Source organism: Acomys minous (assembly GCF_964271855.1).
Source record: "Acomys minous genome assembly, chromosome: 14".
NCBI lineage: Eukaryota > Metazoa > Chordata > Mammalia > Rodentia > Muridae > Acomys > Acomys minous.
In genome coordinates this window covers 69,395,334-69,409,940 of record NC_140496.1, presented here as the reverse complement: position 1 = coordinate 69,409,940, position 14,607 = coordinate 69,395,334, and positions in this window count along the sequence as shown.

Here is a 14,607-nt window from a genome sequence, read left to right as displayed (position 1 = left end):
CCTATACATGTGCATTGGATTCCAAGTATGTACTCAAAAGGAAAAGATCTGTGTTCTAAAACAAAGACACAAGAGTAAACCATCAAAAAGTAATTATAGAGACAAACATGTAAACAGGTACTACAGTATATATGATAACTCAAATGAAGGAATACCTCAGTAGACATTTTTGGAGGTGTAAAAATAAAGAAGAAAACAAGAAAGTTAAAATTTCTTAAAAGAACTTCACTTTGTTTTCAAAAGTATATAATGCTTTACCTCTGCAAAAATCTTGGAATGATGCAAAGTCAAATAAACAAATAAGAAATGAATTTTGTTGAAAAAAAAAACCAGAACATGGCTACAGTTACAGTAAATTGCCTCTGTCACAAAATAGCCACCATAAATAACCTCACACATGGCAGATTTAAGATTTCAGTTCAATTGCCCTGAAAAAGTCAATGGCCTCCTCAAGTTCCTTATGTCTAACAAATAACTTGCTCTGTGAGATATGATGTATCAAAAAAAAATCACCATTAACATTTGGCGGTGCCAAAAAGAAGTCTAAAACAAATGTAATATTTTATTGTTGGTTTTTATTTCATTTACATTGCCTTGAGATTAAAGCAATTATGTTCTTACTGAAAGTGTTGAGATGCTTTCTTTATATGATAGGCCAATTGTTAAAAAATGGTTAGCACATCTCTGGTAGATATTTACATAATAAACCTACAATAGTGCCATAATGGAGTTTAGAAATGTGATAAGTCCAGAACTACTGTAGACTCTTAGAGATAGTAGTAAAGGGCATTTTTTCATGCATAATAATGATGTCCATAATTTAACTGTTATGCTAACGATGTACTCAAAATCTAACTCAGGGACTCTCCAGCACTCACCTGGATTCAGACATGTGACAGAAGACTCTGGACTAATATTAAGCTATATATACAGGGTCCATTCATTCAAAGCATTCCTATTTCTATGCCTATGCTGATCTCAGTCAACCAAGAAGCTTTCTTTGTAAGTCATTCCTGCAGCTTTCCCAAGCACATGTGTCATGCTGGCGGTCCCAGAGACTGTTGGAATCCTACACCTCTCTAGGTAATGTTCTAATGAGGGCTTTCAGTTGTGACTTGGCTTCTGTAACAAGTGTCTGCCTGGCCACTAAGGTATTGACTATATCCCTGGTATCTACTTGGATCTGTTGTTATCCAAAGCTGGGTCATTCTGTGCATCTGGGAATTAGCACCACTAGCTCTTACATCCATGGCATGTGCTCCTTGGTGCAGGAGGTAGAAAGGACATATACCCACCTTAATTATGCCTAGGTGCCTTGGGTAGCATTTATTTGGTGAAACAACACTCTAGCGCTGAAGATTACCAGGAGCTGAGCTTCCGCTGGCACCTCTTTGCTGTTTTCCTCCAGACTAAAGGCCTTTCCACTGACCCTCCCCTGAGTCCTCTCCAAGTTATTAAGTCATCTAATTAGCCCATAGGCCCTGAAAGTTCTGATTACTTGCCCTCAGGAAATAGTTGTAACTGAACATAGCGATGTACTTTCCCGGAATGGCTCGGAAAATTGACCGTGAGTGTTTGTTATGGTCACCCATGTTCTTTTCTTCCTAAGAACAATTACTTTTTCTTTTTCTAGATTTGAGAAGATGATTATGATGAGAAATTAATAAGAATATTATAATATTGCTTTATGGAAAATTACCTCAGTTTTCTGCTTATCTGCTTTTGATAAATTCTTAATGTATACTAAATAATACCATCACTCACCATAATAGTTAATATCAATGGTTGGTTTTCCAGCATTTAGAAGCACATATAAAGCAATAGTAAAGTATACCTTTGGGATTGGGTATGAAGTATGAAGATGTCTTCAGAGATTAAATAATTAGGCAGGGATAGCACATCTTGGATTTTGGTGGCACCTCAAATAAGCTTAGGATCTAGGAAGAATTAAAGGTAAGTAAAGAAAAACTATCAAAATACAAACCTCCAGTAAATACAGCAAATCTTACTCTGCTTCCTTGAAACCATGATGTGACCTTGTGTGTGCCCCGATTACACTCATCAGCAAATAGACGGGGCCCTCTGAAATCATGCGTATTAGTCTTTCCTTCTGTCACTTGCTTTTCTTGAACCCTGTGAAACATAGGCCTTATTAATCTATGAGATTCCCATGCATATTTCTACTTGAAAACCACAGTATCTTTTCCAGTCTGATGATTTGGCCTTCTTGCTATCTTGCTACTGCCATACACATTCTCTCCTTAGACTTTGTCTTACATGGAATGCTGGTTTTCTCACTGTTATCAAGTTGGTTCAGTTGTATAATAACCTCTTCTACTATTATACACACCACACAACGGAAAACCACTGTTAAACTTCTCACCAAGCTATTATTATCACTTCTACTGTGCATTTCTCACTACACAGACAAACTGACATTCCTTGCCTCACCAAGGAACATAGACATCTGTTGTGATTTTGATATTGTGTAGTAAACCTTATTAGCATTGCTGCATTTCCAGATACTTGTTAGTTTTTATTTCCTCCTCTCATCGAAGGTCATTTTGAAATCTCTACTGAATTTGAAGTGTGCCACAAAATTTTCTAAGCTCGATGGACCCATAATAAGAACCTGTTAAAAATGGCTCCAGACTTTACCCAGATAATAAAACCATTTCTTCCTTATTCAGTTTTCAACCCCTTCCTGCTTAATTCACACAGACTATTTTAGACAACTGTTTCAATTATGTGTTCGCTAGTCCTTTCAGTTCATTTAATGTATGATTCTTTTCTTTCCTGTACATACTAAGAATTATAAATTTTACTGAATATACACTGATAGCTTTAATTTCTGGTCTTCTGGCCAGGGAGGGAAGGGGTTATATATTCTGAGAATAATGAGAGAAGAAAAAATGTTACCTTCTCATATCTGGATGGATCGACCTCCCAAGATGTTTAAAAGGGACTGAGGGAGAAATATCATAACCATTTTAAAACAGAGAAACTGAACTTTTTGCTGACCAGGAGAGATTGTGGAAAATTTGAATGTCAATGTCAAGTTCCTTTTGTTATTTATAAGGACTCCGATAGTGGTAAAAATTATTTCCTTATAATCACATAAATTCAGCCTCTTTTTATTTAAACTTACAGAGGTTAACTCTTAAGTTCAAAAACAGCAAATAAAATACTGTTCTATTTTTCTCACGCTTTTCACTTTTACTTGTAGCTGTGTGTATATATGTGTATACATGTGTGGGTAATATGTATGTGTCTATGTATTTGTGTTTTTCTGTGAGTGTGTGTGTGTGTACATATTGTGTATGTTTTTTATGTATTCTCTGTGTGCTTATGTGTGTATTATTATGGGGCATGTGTTATATATGCATGGGTGATGATTGTGTCTGTGTGGAAAATCACATACACACTATTTTTAGCTGTATTGTGGTATTTACAAAGTTAAAGTAGAAAAAGATTACATTTTACATAATATATAAGATATTATTTTTAAGACAATGCTTGGCACTCTTTCATATAAGACATGAAAAGCTGTTTAATTTTGCATTATAACAATGGATATTTTATATAGTGTACAGTCCATCAGTCAACCATTTAAGACATATCTACTGACATCCTAGGACAAGCATTTGGTGTCTCCCATAGAGCAGTGGATTGCTTAATGCCAGCTTTAGGTAGTTTTAGGAAATGTTAAGCTCATAAATATGAATGAAGGCAGACAGAATTTCTATGAAATTGACACATTTCCTTGGTTGTAGAACAACAGTCACAACTTAATTCCAGGATTCAGTAGTCTCAGGAATGAACATGAATGTTGTTTTGAGTTGACTGCTTTTTGCTTATAGTGAAGATAATCAACAATAAAGACTTCTGAATAAAGACTCATGATCTATGTACAAAAATGCAGACTTACATAATAGAAATTAATTTTTAAAGAATCAATTTTCCCAATTTCTAAATATTAGAAAAATTAAAATTATAAAAAATGATATTATAAAATACAAGCATCAAATTAAGCAATACATAGAACAAATATATTTCCAACAGTAGTTAAAAATGGAAGAAAAATCTTGTTAAAGTTGCATGTACTCTCTATCAAGTTACTATCCATATATTGACAGGACTTAATAATGAAATATTATTAAAGAATGTATCTTGAAATTCATTAAAACATGTTTAAAACTTTTTAATACAATGACTTCCTAAAAGTTGCTTTAATTTAAGAATGGAGAAACATTTCAAAATGTTTGAGAAAAAGTTGCTTTGCATACAATTGTTCATTTTTTTGTCTCTTCAAAGGATAATACTCAAATTACTGCTTAAATAACACAGAAGCTGAAACTGTCTCTAATGAAACTAGAACACATGTTGTTTAAGGTTAGAACTCTTTACTATATACCTCTTATACAGTGAAATAACTTGATGTAACTTGATTTTTAATGTAAATATTTTATATAAAAATAATGGAAATAAAATATCATGCTAGTAGGCTATCTCCAAATATTTGTCTTGATAAAACATGAAATGATATTTCCTTTAGAATAAAGGACTTTATTAATTAATGATGAATGGACCCAGAGATGATCCCATGCTGGATGTAGGTGGAGACTCATCCAATAACAGATGTTCTAATAATAAATGGAAAAGAAGATTCACAGTGCACACTGAATGCAAGGCACAATGTGTCTCTAACATGCACGCAGTTGTCTGCTTATGGATCACTTTCTCCTAGCTGGGCTGCCCTGTCTGGCCTCAATTGAAGAGAATGCTCTTAGCCCTTATGCAATTTGATGTGCAGGGATGAGTAGGTATGGGGCAGAGGTCCCTTTTCTGAGGAGAAGGAAGATGGAACTGTATGGGAGGGTGGAACTGGGAGGAGAGGAAGGGGGTCTGTGTTTAGGTTGTAAAGTGAATAAATAAATGAATAAACAAACAGACAAACACTCTCTCTAATACACAGTTAGTCTGGCTGACTGAAGAGTCTGCCCTCTTAGCATCTGTCATTGTTTACTCAGTCTTTAAGAGGGACTTTGTGAATTTTGGAACACTTTGAATTTTTGAGTCAACTGAATTTCACTAACATCCTAAGTGTTTGTTTTGTTTTGTTTCAGTTTCCTGAGTGTTATTATTCTGTCTTCTCCTTCCAGGATGAAATGTTTCATTTTGTTGAAAATATATACACAACCTCATTCTACATTCAACTTCTTTGATAACAACTCAGGGTTGTTGAGTTGTTTTTTTCTGCACTTAGTTTAATATTGTACCTTTTGGATTGTAATGTTTCAGCTGTTTTCCACACACAAACTTCAAGTTCTTCCTGTATGTATTCCACCATCTCCATGATCTAAGCCCCTCTCCAACCTTCTCCAATCTTTCAGATAGAGTTCTATGTATGGAACTACAAATGAATCTACAAATACGTGCTATTACTCTTTGTCATAAAAAATTGTAGGGATTATTGACTTCTGGAGAAGAATTGGGATGTTTGCTATCCTTCACTGAATAATTGTCATATAATGAAAAATCCTCATGTTTCAAATTTTGACTAGATAACTGTAAATGAAAAATATATTTGGATTACTTGAGTCTAGGATATAAATCAATTTTACATGTGAAATTAATTACTTTTGACATTGTGTTGAGATTTGGAAGATTTCCCTTTACATAATTTCTGTGGAAATGGGAAAGAGGATATACATCATTATGTGCTTTCTCAATATTCTAGTTGTGTACCATTCTGTGTAGTCGCAGTACTTGTGAGGAGCTTTGGCGCTTTTGCCAAGACTGAACAGCCAACACAGGAAGAATGACTAATAAAGGATGGATCACAAATGTAGAAACAATGAAGAAGATTGAGATTGGAATTATGTTTTATGTATCTCACTCTAAATTTGATCTTTGTTAACACTGGAGATATCCCCACCTCTCATTTTACTCAGAATCCAGTATACTAGTCAAGAAAATTACTTTTTTACGGTTATCTCAACCACCATTCCACTCTCAAAATATGGAAATTCTTAGGCTGAAATTCTAAGAGAGTTCATGAACTGAAATTTGTTTCATGTATAATATATACTAGTACATCAAAATATGCAAGTGCCAAAAGTATTAAGTGATGTTCTACTTATTAGTCTAGGAAGAAATATCTCATAAAAAGCAATGAACTTTTGAACTCAAAATTATCACGCAAGATTAAAGTTATGTATAAATTATATATAAACAAAATAAAGCATCTTTTGAATAGTGTCATGAGCTGTCACATTGGATAATCCCATCAGTCATTAATATTATTGTTTTAATGTAGGTGGTGCTGGTAGTCTACGATGTGCAAAATAGAGATGTTTTATCAATATCCTTTTGAATGAGGTTATATCTGCTAAGGTAATGCCTTTTCTGTTTTTAATGGAAACCTATAATTTGTTTCCTTCTAATTCATTTTATAATAGGTATAGTTAATCATTTACTTCATGGCTTAATCATTTAAAACTCCTAAATTGATTTGAACTAGAGGTCGAGCAGAAGAAAGACATAACTGAATTCATAGGATGTTAATATATTTGATTGGATGCATGGAAAATTGCAGGACTTGGGTTGCCTTTAAAAAGAAAGACCATGAAGTATTTCTGGCCATATGTGCTTTAAACTCAGTATAGCCACCTTATAAACTTTCATTAATTCACAGAGTGATATGCATGTCCTGTTCTGATGTGTTTAGAGAATGTGAACAATAAAATTGAGAACTGCCAAGAAGTCAGGAAAGTAAAAATGAACATGATACTATAAATGCATGACTGTTATCTGCTTGAGTTTAGAGAAAAAAAAAACTACATTCAAGAGAAAGCCTGTCCTTTCCTGTTACAGACTTGCTCTCTTTGGAGCCATTTATGGCTGAGAATTGCAGATGCACAGCTATTTTTAATGCCCCCTTAGAGGAAGTTCTACAACTAGAATTCATAGCCCTCTAAAATATGCAACTTGTTAGAAATGAGTCTTATTGATAAGGTTGACCTAAATTCCAGGAATAGACTGAAGGTGAACTCTGAATCGAGCTAACAACGTTAAAAATAGTACTAAGATTCTAATTTAAATACAAGCTTATTAGTCATGCTTTACTTTTATTGTTTAATTGAATGTAAATTGTTGCTGGGGACTTTCAAAAACAAATCCTATTGCTCATGAACTCAGGAATCATTATAAATTAAGCTTACAACAATATTCTTCTGTGAAGTATTGACAATCTTGATTAGGCGAGTTATACTAAATATATTCCTTAATATAAAGTTTTACTTGGGATTTGTATTGTTATAAATATAAGGCAAATATCTTTTCTTTCCAAGCCATGAAATATTTTTATTTTGTCCATAAATTGGCTCAGCAGGATTATTCACTGGCTGCCTTACCTCTCCGCCTATCTTCTATTATATCCAATTTATACTCTTTAATAAAACACAAGAAGCAAGGTCACCTTGGTTCAGCATTAGATTGTTTAATTTTATAAAAGTCATTCTTGTAGATGGCTGGATAGAGACATGTACCACAATTCTTCAACTCCATGAGCTTAACACAACATGACAGGTCATGGCTTCAGGGAGAGGTGAACGCCATCTAAAAGAATAAGAGTGTAGCCGTAGTCAGAGTCCAATTAAGCATAGAAAAAAATCCTTTAAAAAATACTTATAAAAACCAGCAAGCAACAAACAACCAGGCCCCTAATACCTAGTGTTCTACCACATGCTCTCATGATAACAAAGGAAAAAATGCACATTCAATAAGGCCAGAAGCCAAAGAAAGGAAAAACATTTCCATGAGCTCCACCCATGTGGGAATACAGAATTTTACAAACTATACTTTATTGTAAGCAATCTGCCATCTACACAACCAGAAGACATTCCTGAAGGGTCTTCCTGGACCCTCTGGCCACCCACACATGGTAGGGCTAGTAACTATAGTTTTGTTTCTGTTAAATACGATAGGAAGAATTAGACTCCCCTATGTTTTTGTATTGCCAAGTCTCAGCACAACCTTGTTATCACTGGTTAAGTCATTGACACCTCCAGAAATCAGTGTGGTTCCAGAAAACTAACCATAGCTTGGGCAGAGACTCAAGATATTGTTGGTGAACATAAGCTACATAATAGTTAGAAGCTCAAATGGTAGCTTTTTGAGAACCATTTAGCCTTTGAGAAAAGAAGAAAGAGTAACTGTATTTGTTTATGAGATTGAGAAATGGTACTCAGTGTCATAGAAGCATAGAGACCTGAGGGAAGGAGTATTAGATACACAACAGATCAGGAAGGTAGAAATTGTCAGCATCTTTAAGACACTGTTGTAATTTCCATACCACTGATTCACATGTACTCAGATGTCTGCTTATGCCATTTCATGAAAACATCTCAATACTTTCTTAAGGCACCATTTGTTTGGGGTTTGTGTGTGTGTGTGTGTGTGTGTGTGTGTGTGTGTGTGTGTGTGTGTGTGTGTGTGTTGTTTTGTTTTTCAAGACAGGGTTTCACTCTGTAGCCTTGGTAGACTAGGCTTGCTTCTCACTCACTAAGATCCATCTGCCTCTATCTCTCTAAGTGCTGAGAATAAAGGTGTGCACCACCATGAAAAAAAAAAAAGAGTAACTGTACAGATAAAATTAGAGACTGAAATAAAAGACAGTATGGCTAGCAAGGCAAGATAGACCAATGTTGTAAAGTCAGTCTCCCACCACAAACTCACGACGTACTGAACTGTTTGTATAACATGCCCCCTAACTCAAGAAACATTTTGGTGGAAACAAGGCCTCTTCCCAGGAATTTGTTGCATTCTTAACTGCACTGACAGTATTCTGTGGTAAAGGACAATATTGACTTTGGTGGTCCACAGTCCTTCCCAACTTGTAACAACACGAGGACTAATCCTACTGTAGTCACTGGCTTTCCAGCCTTCATGTGGAGAATAATGAATTTGCCCACATATGCGATTCTGACAAGGTTTACAAAGATAGGTCAGATGACATGTAAAGACATGTATGCAAAAAAAATAAAATAAAATTTAGCAATCACCAGACCTAAAATAAAATGAGTTTTGATAGAATGTGAAAGGTAGCAAGGAGTAAAACAATTATGTTTAGTGAACAAATAAACTTTCTAAAAACTATTTTTTTAAGTATTTGCTTTACATCCTGACCATTGCCCTCTCCCTCATCTTTTCATGCTCCCATCCTCCCTCCCTCTTTCCCTATATTCCCTTTCCCTAGTCCCAAGAGGGAAAACCTTCCTCCACTACCAACTGAAAATCAGCCTGTCAAGTTTCATTAGGACTGCCTGTATCTTTTTCTTCTGTGGCCTGGTAAGGCACCCTGCCAGGTGAAAGAGATCAAAGAGCAGGTAACAGAGTCCATGGTAGAGACAGATCCTATGCTCTATAATTAGGGGACCCACATGGAGACTGAGGAACCTGTCAGTTACATCTGAGCCAGAGCCTAGGTACTCTCGGTGCATAGTCCTTGTTTTGTGCATCAAGCTCAGCAGGTCCCTCTGGGCCAAGATTTGTTGGCTCAGTTGGTCTTCATGTGGAGCTCCTGGACCTTCTGGGTCCTTATATCCCCCAACTCTTCCATAAGACTCCCTGTACTCTGCTGAAAGTTTGGCTGTGAAACTTAGCTTCTGTTTCAATAGCATAGCGGATGGACTCTTTTAGAGGACATATATGGCAGGATCCCATGGTTTTCCCTCTCTTAAACTGCTTCCAGTGTCTATTCTATTCATCCTTCTGAATGAGATTTGAGCATCCTCCCTGGTGTCCTCTTTGTTACTAGCTTCTTTAGGCCTGTAGGATTGTAATCTGATGATGCTTTTTTTTTATGGCTAATGTCCACTTATAAATGAGTATAAAATATGCCTGTCCTTCTTGGTCTGGGTTACCTCACTCAAGATGATCTTTTCCATCCATTGGCCTGCAAATTTCAAGATTTCCCTGTTTTAAATAGCTGAGTAGTATTCCATTGTCCATTTTCTTTGTCCATTCTTTGGTTGAGGAAGATCTAGGTAGCTTCCTGTTTCTGGCTATAATGAATAATGCCAAGATGAATGCAGTAAAATGAATGTCTTTTTTGTATGGTGAAGCATATTTTAGGTAGATGCCCAGGGGTGGTATATATGGGTCTTGAGTCAGAGTTATTACCAGTTTTTTGTGAAAGCACTAGATTAATTTCAAAAGTGTTTGTACAAGTTTTGTACTCCCACGAATATTCCTCTTTCTCCACATCCTTGCCAGCATGCACTGTCTCTTGAGATCTTGATCTTAGCTTTTCTGACAGGTGCAAGATAGAATCTCAGAATCCTTATAATTTGAATTTCCCTCATTGCCGCTCCCCACGACCAGCTCCAGGAATGGCGAAGAGGAGAGAAGAGAGGTAGATCCACAGTAGGGAGAATTGAGCAGGCAGTGAACAGTTGGTTAAAGGAAACCAATCATTGCTTGAACAACTAGCTAGAGGAACCAATTGTTGATGAATGGAGGAAAAAGAAATACTTGGAGACTCAGGCATATGTGGTACAAGATGACGGTCTTAAAGCCCAGGAGAAGTTTTCTTCTGTCTCTCTGTCTGTCTTGTTAGCTGCCTGACTGACTTCTTGATTCTTGTTCACTTACTTACTCGCTGTCTTTCTATCTAACTATCTTCTTTCTTGCTGTTACCCATCCTTGTTTCTCCTTGCTTGCCATTGCCCATCTTTCTAATTTTCTTGCTTGCTGCTACCCATCTATCTCATTTGCTGTTGCCCACATGTCAGTCTCTCTTGCTGATGCTCATCTCACTCTAGCTTACTCTCTCATGTCTGTTACTTGCTTGCCCTCTTTTATCCTTGAGCCAACCCCAGTATTTTATTGAAATGAAGCTTAAATATTTTTCATTACAGGTGACATCATGATATTTTCTTAATCATTACAATCACTAGGGCAATCAAAAAATCAACAGAGTAACAAGGAAATACAAAAAGTTCTGTAACCTACAAGAAGCATCTTGTACTACTTGTAACTACAAATATCAGTTAATTTTCAAACAATGATCAGAATAACCTACTCGTTATCTTTTAAACACAGGAAAGTTTAATCATAATTTTCCCCAGGCTAAAGCTAATGTGTTTACAAGGTCGTCATGGCAACATAGCTTGAGCTAAATGTTCTCTAAAGAAAAAAACTTGACCTAAGTTCAGTCCCACACTAACAGGTGTGCTATCCAAGCCTAATCTAACTGCCAAGGAGTCCTTTATTGTAAAATACTGATAAAGCATGATGTTTCAAGCCCATCTTCTAGTCCTCTCAACACAGACTCTAAGAAAACATTTCTACAGGTAACAGTATCTAGCCAGGTACTGTCATGTCCAGGTCTTAATTTTTTTTTCATGCAGTTCCTGTTGTGGTTCTAACACTCAAAGCAAAAAACTTAATTATTGTCTCAAGCCTTTGGCCAGATGCCCTCTTTCAATATTCTCTATAGGAAAAGGTTTTCCTGGTATGATTTTTCTTAGGGTTGAGAAATAAACAGGAAAAAAAACAGTTTTAGGAGAAATAGCAGATTTCTAAACAACATTACACCTGGATCATTCATAATATTTGGAAGCAGTGATGATCAGCTGGAGACCTTTGGAACTTTGTCAAGTAAATGTTCTATGACTTATCCTCCTGTCTGCTACATCTGATGAGTAAGGACATTAAGCATTTCTTTAAGTGCTTCTCAACCATTTGAGATTCCTCTATTGAAAAGTCTCTACTTACCTCTGTTCCCCATTTTTGAAATAGGTTATTTTGTTGGTTGATGTTTGATATTTTGAGTACTTGATGTATTTTTGATATTAGCCCTTTGATGGATAGAGGATTAGTAAAGATCTTTTCCCAATCTGTAGACTAGATTTTCATTGTATTGACAGTGTCCTTTGCCTTGCAGAACCATTTGAGTTTCAAGAGGTCCTGTTTATTAATTGTTGATCTTAGAGCCTGAGCTGTTCCTGTTCTGTTCAGGAAGTTATCTCCTGTGCCAATGAGTTCAAGGCTCTTCCCTTCTTTCTCTTCTAATAGAATTACTATTTCTGGTGTTATGTTGAGGTCTTTATCCCATATGGACTTGAGTTTTGTGCAGGGTGGTAAATATGAACCTAGTTGCATTTTTGTACATGTAGACATCCAGGTACATCAGTACCATTTGTTGAAGATGGTATATTTTCTCATTGTATGGCTTTGCTTCTTCCTCAAAAATCAGGTGTCTGAAGGTGTGTGAGTTTATTTCTAGGTCTTCGATTCAATTCTATTGATCAACCAGTTTATTTCTATGTCAGTACCATGTAGCTTTAGCTACTGTTGCTCTATAGTACATCTTGAAATCAGGGATGGATATACCTCCAGAACTTCTTTCATTACACAGGATTGTCTCTGCTGCTCTGGATGTTTTGTCTTTCCATATGAAGTTGAGGTTTATTCTTTCAAGTTCTGCAATGAATTGTGTTGGTGCTTTGATGGGAATTGCATGGAATATGTAGATTCCTTTTGGTAAGAAGGCCATTTTATTATGTTAACTTTATCAGGTCATGAGCATGGGAAATCTTAAATCTTCTGATATCTTCTTCATTTGTTTTCTTCTGAGATTTGAAGGTTTTTTTTCCATACAAGTCTTTCATTTCCTTGATCAGAGTTACTCAAGACCCTTATGATTTTGTGGCCATTGTAAAGGGTTTAGTTTCCATAATTTCTTTTTTAGCCCATTTGTCTTTTTTATACGGAAGGGCTGCTGATTTCTTTTAGATAATTTTGTATCCAGCCATTTTTATGAGATATTTATTAGCTGTAGCAGCTCTCTGGTAGAATTTTTGGGGTCATTTATGTATACTATCATATCATCTACAAATAGTGATACTTTGATGTCTTCCTTTCTGATTTGTACCCCCTCGATTTTCTTTCATTGTCTTATTGCTCTAGTTAGGACTTGAAGTACTATATTGAAGAAATATGGAGAGAGTGGCCAGCCTTGTTGCTTTCTAAATGATATTGGCTATAGGCTTGCTGTATACTGCCTTATGATCTTTCGGTATGAGCCCTTTATCCCCGATTTCTACAAGACTTTTAACATGTCCTGGTATGGGATTTTGTCAAATGCTTTTATGGAATATAAGAAGATGATGAGGTTCTTTTTTTTTTTCCAGTTTCTTTATATGGAGGATTACATTGTTGGATTTACATATATTGAACCAACTCCTGCATGCCTTGGATGAAACCTCCTTTTTCTTGATGGATGATATTTTTGATGTGTTTTTAGATTTGGTTTGAGATTATATTATTGAGTATTTTTACATCCATATTCATAAAGGGTCTAAAATTCTCTGTCTTTGTTGGGTCTTTGTGTGGTTGAGGTATCAATGGAACGGGGCCTCATAGATTGTGTTTGACAATGTTCTCTCTGTTTCTATATTGTAGAATAGTTTGAAGAGGATTGGCACTAGCTCTTTGAAGGTCTCGTAGAATTGTGTGCTGAAACTATCTGGCCCTGGCCTTTCTTTGCTTGGGAGACTTTTGATGACTTCCGGGATACTTTTGATGACTTCCGGGAGACTTTTGATGACTTCTGGGAGACTTTTGATGAGTTCCGGGAGACTTTTGATGACTTCTGGGAGACTTTTGATGACTTCGTACTTCCTTACCAGAACTATTTAAATTATTTACCTGATCTTGATTCAAATTTGGTAAATGGAGTCTATCAAGAAAATTGTATATTTCATTTAGATCTTCAAGTTTTGCTGCATATAGGCTTTTGAAGTAAGACCTAGTAAGTACTAATTCTTTGGATTTCCTCTGGGTCTGTTGTTTTGTCCCCTTTTAATTTCTGATTTTGCTGATTTGGATAGTTTCTCTCTGCCTTTTATTTAGTTTGTCTAAGGATTTGTCTATCTTGATGATTTTCTCAATGAAGCGGCTCTTGATTTCCTTGATTCTTTTACCTGTTCTCTTTGTGTCTGCCTTCTTGATCACAGTCATGAGTTTGATTATTTCCAGCCCTCTACTCTTTGGTGTCTGCTTCATTTTTTCCCCTGGCTAGTGTTTCAGGTTTTCTGTTAAGTTGCTCATATCAGATGTCTCTAATTTCTTTATGAAGGCACTTAGTGCTATGAACTTTCCCCTTAGAGCTGTTTCCACTCAGTTCTGTAAGTTTGGGTATGTTGTGTATTCATTTTCATTGACTTCTAGGAAGTCTTTAATTTCTTTCTTTATTTCTTCCTTGACTTAGTTGTTATTTAGTAGACAGGTGTTCAGTTTCCATGCATGCATAGGTTTTTTGTTATTTCTATTGTTGTTGAGGTACAGCTTTAATTCATGTTGGTCTGATAAGATACAAGGAACTATTTATTTCTTCTTGATTCTGCTGAAGTTTGCTTTGTGACTTACTATATGGTCAATTTTGGAGAAGGTTCCATAAGGCGCTGAGAAGAAGGCATACTCTTTTGTGTTTGGGTAAAAAGTTCTGTAGATGTGTGTTAGTCCAGTTTGATTCATGACTTCTCAGAACATCATTATTTCTCTGTTAAGTTTCTGTTTTACTGATCTGTCCTTTGGTGA